The 12,282-nt window shown below is 44.6% G+C and overlaps 1 pseudogene; it reads right to left on the bottom strand.

Annotated features, from left to right (window-relative positions):
* Positions 1–1,037: 1,037 nt before the first annotated feature.
* LOC125531614 lies at positions 1,038–7,647 on the bottom strand (annotated as a pseudogene).
* Between the last annotated feature and the right edge of the window lie 4,635 nt (positions 7,648–12,282).

Raw genomic sequence — 12,282 nt, 5'->3', positions numbered from 1 at the left:
ACGCACCTAACTAGTAATGGCGCACTGTCTACATGATGCGCCATTAGTATGTTTGGGAAAATGAAAAAAATTGTTACTAATGACGCACCATGTATCTGATGCTCCATTAGTGTCTTCCACAGTAATGGCGCACCTGCACATGGTGCGCCACTGCTATATTATAGTGATGCACCACATGTCAGATGCGCCATTAGTGTTAATTCCATCTATAACCCTTTTCCTAGTAGTGCAACCACCATAGGTGAGCACCGCTTTATCCTTGCAGCCATGACGATGCGTTGTATGCGCTTGGGTGCCAGCCAGGGGATCCCCTCTGAGTGAAGAGATGAGCCCACCGCCAGATGGGCTTTGACCGATGGACTCATCCGGCGGTGACAGAAAGAGAAGAGGGAGGAGACGGGGGTGACGGTGGCTAGTGTTTCGCTTGAGCCATCCCTGAAGCGACACAGATGTCTATTTAGAAGTGATGAGTAATAGTCAAGTAAGTTTTTTGGAGACCCGTGTCAGGTCTAAAACACCATCTACTCCCTCCGTCCTCAAGTAAGTGGATGTTTAGCATTCGAGATTTGTCCAAAAAAGAGTGTACTTCTATCTTCCCAATGCACCTTGAAGTACAAAAAAAATGCTACCCTCCCATCACACAGGAATCAAACCTAATAACATTTAACACATGGTCTCCTCATTTTCTACATGCGCTTAGCTCATTAGAGGTGGGGGAATTAAAGAGGAGAGAGATAGTGGTCGGCACCTTTCCAATGCATTTTCTACTCCACTCCATAATCTGTCTTAAAATTTCTATGTGTCGACTTAATTGAGGACGGAGGGAGCATCTACTAGTGGAGGGATTATCAAGAAAATTGTCTTATAACAAAAGCTTATTAGAAATCACTCAAAAGGCAATGGAAAGGTAGCAACATTTACATGGCATGAGTCTAACATTTTTCGCAAATTAGTTGCACATTGATGGCCAATAAAACAAGCTAGTTATCAAAAATTTCCAATATTTGAAGCATGGTGGTATGCATATAATTACTTACCAGGGCGAAAAGTTCCTCGTGGAAGGAGGGCCATGACAAAAGCAGAAAAAGAAAGAACTACAATACTCATTATCTCTAGACATAGAATCAACCATTCAGTTGCTGCAAAATTATAGAAATATGGACTTGCATTCTTGTCAACAAGATCCAAATTGTTAGCGAAGAATCGATCTTCTTCCTCAAAGGCCCTTATTTTTATAGCCCCTGAAATTGATTCACCTAAGTGATTTGCTAGGGCAGATTTGGTAGTACCATTGATCCGCATCAATTCCTTGGCCGAGGCTAGATAGTACCCCTGCATGACCAAATATAACAGGTTTCAGAAAATGAGAACTTTGAATGCAAAACTGCATGCTCATTCACTCTCGGTCAAAACATCACTTGGTGAATGAATTCAAATAATTATATATATGAGGCTTACAATAAAGAAACATAGTTTAGCCACAGAGAAATAACTTCATACCAATTACCTGCAACCTAATTGCTAAAACTATCATTGGAATGGATACAAATAGAACTTGCCATGTAACAATAGCCAATACCACTAGATTGATATATGCATTTAAGCTGGCACCGAGGCTAAACATGAAGGCAAATGGAACATCGAGGTCAACGATACTCAAATCAGAAGAGACCTGCATTAGAAGAAAAAGGGAACGAGTTAATCTATCCTGAGAAGAATCTTTTGGTGTAAAACAGAACAAAAAAATAGTTGTATTTGCCATTGGTTTAAGAATTTTTACCCGGCTAAGAACCCGTCCTAGAGGAGTAGAATCAAAAAAGGACATTGATGCACGGAACAACGAATTGAGTAACTCAAAAAATAAGGATCTTGATGTCTGAATCCCAAGAACAACACCTGATAAAGATCTTGATAGAAGAAAAATATCGAGCTAACTCCGATAATGATGTACACAGAAATTAACTTCAGTGTAGTAACATGAGGATTTTGGACATTGGCAGCCATCCATGAATTTTGTGATATTTGTCCAGCAATGAGTGATATTTGTCTAGCAATGAAAATCATGTGAGAAATGATGCAAAAGGATAAATACAGGAATCCTTTGTTCTGGCGCAAGTAAAGCATATAAGGCTTAACACCTGCATCCCCTGTTCCCCTTTCCTCTTTCTTTATCAGTTGATCCGCCAACGATGGCTTCACAAACTCTGTATGAATGTCATCTGTCTCCTTTATTGATACTTCCTTAGATCTTTGAGGGGATATATTGCTATTAAGATCTGAAACACCAATAGTATGTTTATGGGCATTTAGAAGGCCTTTAAATTCTTCACAATCAGCCAATAGATCATGATAAGGTGCAGACTAAATGACCTCTCCGTCTAACATTAACTGACAAAAACATCATTGTGTTAGATGACATCAACAAATAAATCAAGCTAATTACAGATAATATAAATCACAGGGGCACAAATATCATCAGATGGTGACATCAAGTGGACAGAGGTACCAAAATGGAGTCAAATACAGGTAGAAAATCCACTTGGTGTGTCACCAAAAGAACAGTCTTGTCTGATAGAGAACTCACGACATATTCCTGTTACAAAGAGATGTGTAAAACAGTTCACACTCTAATAGTAATACAGTCTGCATACACTGTTTCATCAACAGCGCTGAAAGGATCATCAAGAAGATAGATGTCTGCATTTTGGTATAGTGCATGAGCAAGCTGAATGCGCTGCTTCTGACCACCACTAAGATTTACTCCTCTCTCCCCAATTTGTGTGCAATCTCCATATGGCAACATTTCAAGGTCCTTGACCAATGAGCACCTCGCGACTGTGTTGTGGTATCTTTCCCGGTCCATCGGCGATCCAAAGAGGATATTGTCTTGCACAGTTCCTGTTTGGATCCATGCATTCTGAGAAATACATGCTATTTTCGCACATATTTGGATCTGGAATGTTTATCCAAAGTTCAAGAGTTTGAAATGAAGTTCTTATGAAAAAAATGAACTTTAATTCATATATGCAACATTGTCGAGCATAATTTTCAACAACTTTGCAAACTGAACATGATGTTGTTTGTCAACTGGCTATGTTTCTTCATGTCTAAATGTCTCAATTCTGAATATGACAGATATTTCACTAGACAATGAACTTCTAATAAAACATACCGTGCCTTCAGTTCTGGGGACCTCTCCGAGTACAGCAGCCAAAAGCGTCGACTTACCTGAACCTACCTCTCCACATATTGCTATTTTTTCTCCAGCTTTGGCTACCAGATTTATAATCTTTAGAGTTGGTTTTGATGTATTCTCTTCCCAAGAGAAGCTACAGGAATTCATCGCTATAGGATAATCAGTGCCACTATTGTATTTCTTCCTAACTTGTCCATTTAGCTCAGGTGCATCAAGGAACTTTGATATCCGAGTGAAAGAAACCTTAGCTTGTATCACAACAGCAATAACATTCGGCATCAATATAACAGGGTCTTGCACAAGACGTAGAGTTGCCACAAAGGTGAAGACATTGCTAGCATCAAGAGGTATTTCCAAAAGATAGCATGTTACAAAGGTCGCCGCTGAAACCAAAATAGGAGATGACCAGAATAGGAAACCTTTGTAGGTCCTCCTAAGCTAGAATGCAGACAACCACTTGTACTCAACCTCCCTCAATCCCTCGATGACCTTCCTGAAGTGAGCTTCCCATGCATAAAGTTTCAAGATCTTCATATGAACTAATGACTCAGACATGGCCTTCAATCTCACATCTTGTGCTTCCATAAGTTTACTCTGAAATTTGTGTTGCGGTCGGGCCAATGGAACGCTGCACAGTATAGTGATAATAATGACAACTAAAGATGAAATCATTGCATCACCAACCGTATTGTATAGAATTGCCAGAGCAATGCAAAGCTGAACACTTGTTGTCCATGTTTGATGGAACCAGTATGGGAATTCCCCAATCCGATACGCATCGACGGTCACATAGTTCATAATTTCTCCAGAAGAGTGCTTCATTTTTGCTGCGTTCGATAGCTTATGTTGTTTCTTATAAATAGCTGCTGACAGGAGTGACCTCACCTGCAGTCCTAATCTCCGAGTGCGGAAATACCATTGTCTCTGTGACAATAATTCACAACACTTGTAGACGAACATTAACGTAGCAAGCACATAGCCTTCGTGTTTATAGGTCCATTTCCCAAGTGAGACATTGATGAATGCTTTGAGAATTATCGGGCCTGTAGACAAGGTGACAACCTTGAGCAAAGAAAAGAAACTTGAGACCAAGATGGCATGCTTGTGAGAAGAAACAATAGTCCAGAAGAATGATGGTGTGTCATGTGACTTCTTGCCATCAGCTTCTCCATGAACATCATGTAATGGTTGCGTGCTCGATCTACGGCGCCTATAAGTGGTATGTCTTTGTCCTCAAGGGGTTTCTTGTAGCCCATCTTCAATAGAGGATTCAACCACCAAAATGAGGTCTTGCTGAAAACCCAGCTTTAGCGAAGGGAGTCGCCTGACTTGCAGAATCAGCTGCCACACCATCTGAAAAAAACAGCTTTAGCATAAGTAGCGGATGTGGTGTACTCCCTACATTCCAAATTATTGAAAGTTCTAGGTTTGTCACAAGTCAAACTTGTTTAAGTTTGACCGAGTTTATAGAAAAATATACCAACATCTATAATACCAAATTAGTTTTGTAAAATTCATCATAAACTATATTTTCATACTATATGTACTTGATGTTGGAGATATTAGCAAATTGTTCGATAAACTTGGTCAAACATAAATAAGTTTGACTTAAGACAAACAACTTCAAGTAATTTTAAACGAAGGTAGTAGCAAGCTATGTAACATGAAGAAGTTGAGGAGAGGATTTACTTGTGAAGGAACCCATATGGGCATGCAATCTCTATTGCTGAATTGCACTTCGAGGTGGATAAGCTCCTGTTGCAGCCCTGCACCAATTATGAACAAGAAACTGTAGTTAGGACAATGAACAGATGCCCTTGTTCATGAAGGAGCAGACAAACAAAAGATACTAAAAATACCGGTTCTGGAGCAAACATCAGGAAGTCTGAATGCTATGAAATTATCTTGAGCGACATACAGAAATTTGAACGCTTGCTCGGAACACAAAGATCACAATGCCTCATTAAAATCAAGGAAACCCAAAGCTGAAGCAGAAACTGTACTCGCTAGTGATCATCAACTGTACCTTGTTGAGCCAGAGGAGAAGAAACTAGAAGAACTGCTTTGTTTGGCTATAAAAGGCCGCACCCATATTCAAGAATTTCCTCGAAGAAAAGAAAGGCCAGATATCCAAAAATAAGTTCCCCAAAACGGCACCCGTTTTCCCTCTTAAGTGATGATGGCAGTGTTGAGTGTTGACCTCTCTAGGCTGCTGCTAGCTGGTGAATAGTAGCACCAAGCTAACAACGTGCCAAATGTTTGGTGTGTACAAGTTTTGTAATCTTCTGTGCGAAAATATTTTGTGATATGTTGAGAATCAAAATTTCTGTAACCAACTCCGGTGACAGCCGGCCATATTAATATACACCGAGTGGCCACCAGATCAATATACTATGCAAAAGAAATCACCTAATGTCACATTTTGTAGATCTGAAGGCCTTTCGCCCTGCTCGCTTTCATAGAAACGAAACAACATCCAAGCCCACTCTTACATCCATCAAAATAAAACCAGCTGAAGCAAGATCCACCACCATCAGCTTAACAGGACATAGGCAGAAATAAATCTGACCATAACAGCGCCGCGTCTTGCCATAGTGGTCATCGGCCCCAGCAAAAGTGTGGTCCTTCGTTTCTTCGTTGCCAACTGAGCTGGGGAGCTTCCACCATCTTTGCTTCCGTAAGGGAGCAGGAACTTTTTGCAGGATCTGCAAGTTCAGTTAGGGACACAACGGTCTCATGCATTTGAGTAACCCCGATGGTCACCGACACATCACCTGTAAACCATACCATGGTAATCAAGCAAAAAAACATGTCATTACATAATTTCCAGGTAGTCGACAACATACCGGCAGTAATCTTATTCAAAGCAGCATTATTGGTATTGTTGAGCCATAGATTCAAAATTAACAAATTCAGAGCATTGAAGCACATTGACAGTTTCTTTCCACACCACTTGTACCACGTGACAACAAGAGAATAGAGGTTGGAAGGTCTCTTTCTCACAACACAACAAACAAGATTCCTCATGCAGGTATATATCACGGGTAAGGAGTTTATTATGGGATAAAAGGCAGACAAAAAACATGTGACAGCCGGGACAAAAAAGCAATGTTTTAAATAGGGGGCTATGACATTTAGCGGCCGCTTCTCCAGGAGCTATGAGAAGCTATAGCGGGCTAAGCCACATTTAGCGGTTTTGCATAAATCATGAAAAAACAAAAAATACTCATACAATTAGCCATCATGTATATTTATAAGAAGTCACAATCTTCTAGTAGTCACTACTTTTGAACCATATAACGCAATTCCAGTCTGTAAATTACTGCTAAGCATTGTGAAATATGGACAACATGCACATGAACATGACTGCTTGATCAATCTAGTCAGATAGAGTCGAACTTAATTACTAGATCTACCATGTTTGCGTCTGCCATCTAGCCGGGCCACGGAAACTGGTCTGCTGCAACACCAATCCAACTCTGAATACAACATGTAGGTACTAGTTCAGTTTACAGATTCAGAAAAAGAACAGAAATGAACCAAGGAAATAACACAGGGATCGATTCAGATTTTACTGCACATCTGAATCAGTCAGATGGGGTTATTTTCATATGCATCGTGTATTCGTGTATTCATCAGCCATCAACCAATCACTTATCCATACCAGTCCATACATTGCTTGTTGTATCAAGAATAGAGGACAAGACAGAGGATAGATGAGCTTGCCTGGCGATGTAGTTTAGCTCGCGGTCGGCCGAGCTCGCGAGCAGCGGGAGAAGCTGCGAGGAGAGGTGGCCGAGCGAGCCACCGCCCGCCAAGATGCATCGCCGGAAGCTGCGGGAGGAGAGGCGACTGTTACGACCTCGTGTCTGCCAGAAGCCATCAAGATTCAGAAGAGAACAGATGAAAGGCAGTGACAACGTGAGGCCCAAGTGGACTCCAAAGCCTAGCGGCGCAACAAGGCCAAGCCCAGTCCAGAGCCACTGGACTAGAGTATTTAGTCAGGGTCCGCGAGTGGATGAGGCATCGCTGATGAAAACATGAGACAGTGTCTCTTATCCTCCTTTTCCTTCCCCTCCAAGCTGCTGCATCAGCCTTCTATTCCCCAATTCCAGCGAGACGTCGCGAATCTTGTAACTAGAGTTGAGTAATTCAGGCTAGGGTCGTGACATCTGGTATCAGAGCCACTTTGATCCGCTCGATTCTCTTGGATTACCGGGTAAGTCCCTAAGCAAGGCCGAGGCGGAGAGTTCTTTCTCTGCTTCATCAGTCTGAACAAAGGGTCGGTAATTTCGGAGTGAGTGATCTCGGGTGTAGTGAGCCATGGAGGCGTTGACAGCGGAACTGGCGCAGATGCGCAAGGAGAGTGAGGCCACAATGGCATCGATCCAATTGCTGCTGACCACAGCGAAGAACCTGGGCACCTGGATGCCGACTGTCGACTCGTCCATGGACGCGATGCGCAAGTCCTTGGAAGAGGTGACAGGGCGTGTGACGGCTTTGGAGTCCGAGGTGCTGATGAGCACACCAGATCCGGCGAGAGGAGCGGGAATCGGCGACCAATTGGGGGACGCCTCCCGGGCGGCCATGGCACCAGCACCGGGTCTGAACAAAAGTAAGAAGCAATTCCCTCAAACTCCTGTTCATTTCGAGATGGGAGATTACACAGGCATGGAGGACGGCGAAGGATCAGGCAACAAGGGCCGATTCAGGTCATTGCGAATGCCAAAAACTGATTTCCCTCGATTTGATGGAGAGAATCCGAGATGGTGGAAGGGAGTTTGTGAGAAGTACTTTTCCATGTACCAGGTTCCCCGCAATTCTTGGGCGGCATTTTCTACCATGCATTTCACCGGGAACGCGACATTGTGGTTACAAACCTATGAGGCAGACCATGAGGTGGAGAGCTGGGAAGAGCTGGTGGTGGCCATACACACCAAGTTTGGCAAAGATAAACACCTAAAATATCTGGAAGCATTGGAGAGATGCAAACAAATTGATACCATGGAAAACTACCATCACAAATTTGAGGAGCTCAGACACAAGGTTTTAGTGCATAACAAGCACTATGATGAGGCGTTCTTCGTCACCAAGTTCGTGGGAGGGCTGCACCTGAACATCCAGAAAGCCATCAGGTTGCACAACCCAAGAACTGTTACATATTTTGATGCTATAGTCTAACTCCGACAATGAAAATGATCAGCAGGAGTCTAGCAGTGGAGGAGAGGAAGATGTAATGTTGATATCTCAATGTGCCACTGGTGGGGGTGTCGGTAAGAAAACAATCAGGCTACAAGGGTGGATGCATGGCAAGCAAGTGCTGATCCTAGTCGAATCTGGCAGCTCCGGGAGTTTCATTAGCGATAACACTGTAAAAGATCTAGGCCTGGAGAAAAAGGAGGTGAGCCCAATCACTGTAACTGTGGCAGATGGGGCAAAACAGTGTGCGGCGAAATGGTGGAAAATTCAGTATGGAAATGCCAAGGACAGGTGTTCCAAACACAATTAAGGGTGTTTGGGTTGTCTGGGTATGACATTATATTGGGAATGGACTGGCTCTCTGAATTCAGTCCAATGTGGATTGACTGGAAGAAAAAGGTCATAAGGTTCAGATATGGGACCAAGAGAATTACACTTAAGGGAGTCAAGGATAACACAACCAAATGTGCCCCAATTTCAGCAGTGGAACTGCAGAAGCAAATTCAGGAAAGAGCGGTGGTTCAAGTTGTGCAGCTGTGCTCATTAGATGATGCTGGGAAAGAGGTGTTGCTGCCACCTGAAGTAGAACAAGTGTTGTCAGAGCATACCAAAGTGTTTCAGGAGCCACAAGGCTTACCTCCGCACAGGGCTTCGACCATAAGATTGTGCTTGTTCCGGGGGCACAACCCGTGAATGTGAAACCCTACAGGTACAGTCCCCAGCAGAAGGACGAGATGAAAGGCAGATCACTGAGATGCTCAAACAAGGAATCATCAAGCCCAGCCATAGTCCATTTGCTTCTCCGGTGTTGCTGGTCAAGAAAAAGGGCGGCAGTTGGAGACTATGTGTGGACTACAGGCATCTGAATGCCATTACTGTCAAGGACCGATATCCCATGTCGGTGGTGGATGAGCTATTGGATGAACTGTCTGGGGCCAAGTACTTCACAAAACTAGACCTCCGAGCTGGGTATCACCAAATAAGAATGGCAGAAGAAGATGAGCCAAAAACTGCCTTCAGGACACACCATGGTCACTTCGAATTCAGGGTCATCCCTTTTGGACTCTCTTGTGCTCCAGCTAGATTCCAATTTGCAGTCAACACTATATTCAGCCCGAGAAACAGAAAGTTCATTTTGGTATTTGTAGATGACATTTTGATTTTCAGTTGTTCACTGGAAGAGCATGTACAGCATCTCAAGTATGTCTTTCAGACTCTAGAACAAAACAACTTGTATGTGAAGAGAAGCAAGTGCTCCTTTGCCCAGCCGGCTCTTGAATACTTGGGACATATCATCAGTGCACAAGGTGTTTCCACGGATCCTGCCAAGGTGTCTGCAGTAGCCAAGTGGCCACAACCTACTTCTGTCAAGCAGCTAAGAGGATTTCTTGGTATGGCCGGATATTACAGGCAGGTCAGGAAGTTCATAAGAAATTTCGGAGTCATTAGCAAACCGCTGACCAACTTGCTCAGAAAAAATGTGTTGTATATATGGACCTCCCTAGAAGAGCAAGCTTTTCAAACACTCAAGCATGCCCTAGTACAGGCGCTGGTGCTCGCACTGCCAGATTTTACGAAAGAGTTTGTGCTGGAAACAGATGCCTGCGCAACAGGGGTGGGAGCAGTATTCATGCAACAAGGGCATCCCTTGGCATTCTTCAGTAAGGCACTGGGCCCTAGGAATCAGGCACTTTCCACGTATGACAAGGAGTGCCTAACTATCATCCTGGCCATTGACAAATGGAAAGCCTATATGCAGCACAACCCCTTTGTCATTCACATGGATCAGAAAAGCTTGGTCTAATTGGGAGACCACAAATTCAACACACACATCCAACAAAAAGCATTTTTCAAACTCATGGGGCTGCAGTACAAAATCTTCTACAAGCCTGGCATCACCAACAAAGCTGCAGATGCACTATCAAGAAGAGAGCATGACCAGGAGGTTCATGCCATATCTGCTGTCCAACCAAAATGGCTCGACACCGTGATAGAAGGCTATCAGCTAGACCCAAAAGCACAACAATTCCTTACAGAACTGAGTTTGAGCAACACAAATGATAAGGGGTTTCCCAGGTGAATGGCATCATCAAATACAAAAACAGGGTTTGGCTGGGTACTCACAAAGCAACTCATGCATCAGTGTTGTTGGCCCTGCACAGCAGTGCAATGGGAGGGCACTCTGGTTTTCTGGCAACATATCACAGAATCAGAAAACTCTTTGCTTGGCCACACATGAAGGAGGACATCCAGAAATTTGTGCAAACCTGTGAGGTATGTCAGCAGGCCAAGACCGAGCACAACAAATCTCTGGGGCTGCTCCAACCCCACAACATTCCACCTGAAGCCTGGCACACTGTCAGCCTAGACTTCATCGAGGGACTACCAAAGTCGGGCAAGTTTGACGCCATCATGGTGGTGGTAGACAAGTTCTCGAAAGTGGGACACTTCATTCCGTTGAAACATCCCTTTACTGCTGCCACGGTGGCCCAGATATACATGGATCAGATTTATAGGCTGCACGGTATGCCAGAGGTGCTTATCTCTGACAGGGATAAAATCTTCATTAGCAGTTTTTGGCAACAAATGTTCAATTTGGCGGATATCACCCTCAACATGAGCTCGTCATATCACCCGCAGACGGATGGTCAAACGGAGAGGCTCAACCAATGTTTGGAGATATACTTGCGCTGCATGATACACTCCAAGCCAAGTTAGTGGGAGAAGTGGCTGCCTCAAGCGGAACATTGGTACAACACAACTTTCCATTCCTCTCTTGGAAGATCACCATTCGAAGTTCTGTATGGGCGCTCCCCCAGAAATTTTGGAGTACCCACAACACCAGAAGGCACAAACCCAGATCTGGCTAGCTGGTTGGAGGAGCGCGGAGAAATGATGCCTCTGTTCAAACAACATATAGAGAGGGCCCAACAACGCATGACTTACCAAGCCAACAAAAAACGCCTGGAACACAGCTTTCAAGTGGGGGATCACGTTTACTTTAAACTGCAACCCTATGTGCAGCAATCATTGGAATCCCGCAGCTCCCAGAAGCTATCCTTCAGGTATTTCAGGCCGTACACCATTTTGCAGAGAATTGGACTGGTCACATACAAGCTGGACCTGCCTCCCACATCACGCATTCACCCAGTGGTTCACGTCTCGCTGCTGAAGAAGGCGCTTCGAGCAGGGGATATAGATGCCGCACCACTGCTGGTGGCAATGATTGCAGAACAAAAGTTGTGCCAACCAGTTCGGATTTCGGGCGAGAGGTTTGTGAAGCAAGGGCACAAGCTCAAGGCACAAGTTCAGGTGTAGTGGGAAGGCTTGCAAGAAGATCACACTACCTGGGAGGAGGTGTTCTCCATCGTCGCTGCTTATCCTACGGCACCAGCTTGGGGACAAGTTGTCTCTCCAGGAGGGGGTATTGTCACGACCTCGTGTCTGCCAGAAGCCATCAAGATTCAGAAGAGAACAGATGAAAGGCAGCGACAACGTGAGGCCCAAGTGGACTCCGAAGCCCAGCGGCGCAACAAGGCCAAGCCCAGTCCAGAGCCACTGGACTAGAGTATTTAGTCAGGGTCCACGAGTGGATGAAGCATCACTGATGAAAAACGTGAGACAGTGTCTCTTATCCTCCTTTTCCTTCCCCTCCAAGCTGCTGCATCAGCCTTCTATTCCCCAATTCTAGCGAGACGCCGCGAATCTTGTAACTGGAGTTGAGTAATTCAGGCTAGGGTCGTGACAGCGACGAGCTCGGGAGCGACAGGAGAATGGGCGGCCAGGAGCAGCGTGGCCGAGACGCTGCGTCACCCTGAGCACTCGCCGGTGGGTAACCGGGAGGAGTAGCCGAGTGTGGCCGCCGTTCGCGGCCGTCCGTAGCGTGG

This window comes from Triticum urartu, unplaced genomic scaffold (genome assembly GCF_003073215.2).
Source record: "Triticum urartu cultivar G1812 unplaced genomic scaffold, Tu2.1 TuUngrouped_contig_7611, whole genome shotgun sequence".
Classification (NCBI taxonomy): Eukaryota; Viridiplantae; Streptophyta; class Magnoliopsida; order Poales; family Poaceae; genus Triticum; species Triticum urartu.
Note: the sequence above shows the minus strand (reverse complement) of the source record. Positions and strands in the feature narration are given on the sequence as shown.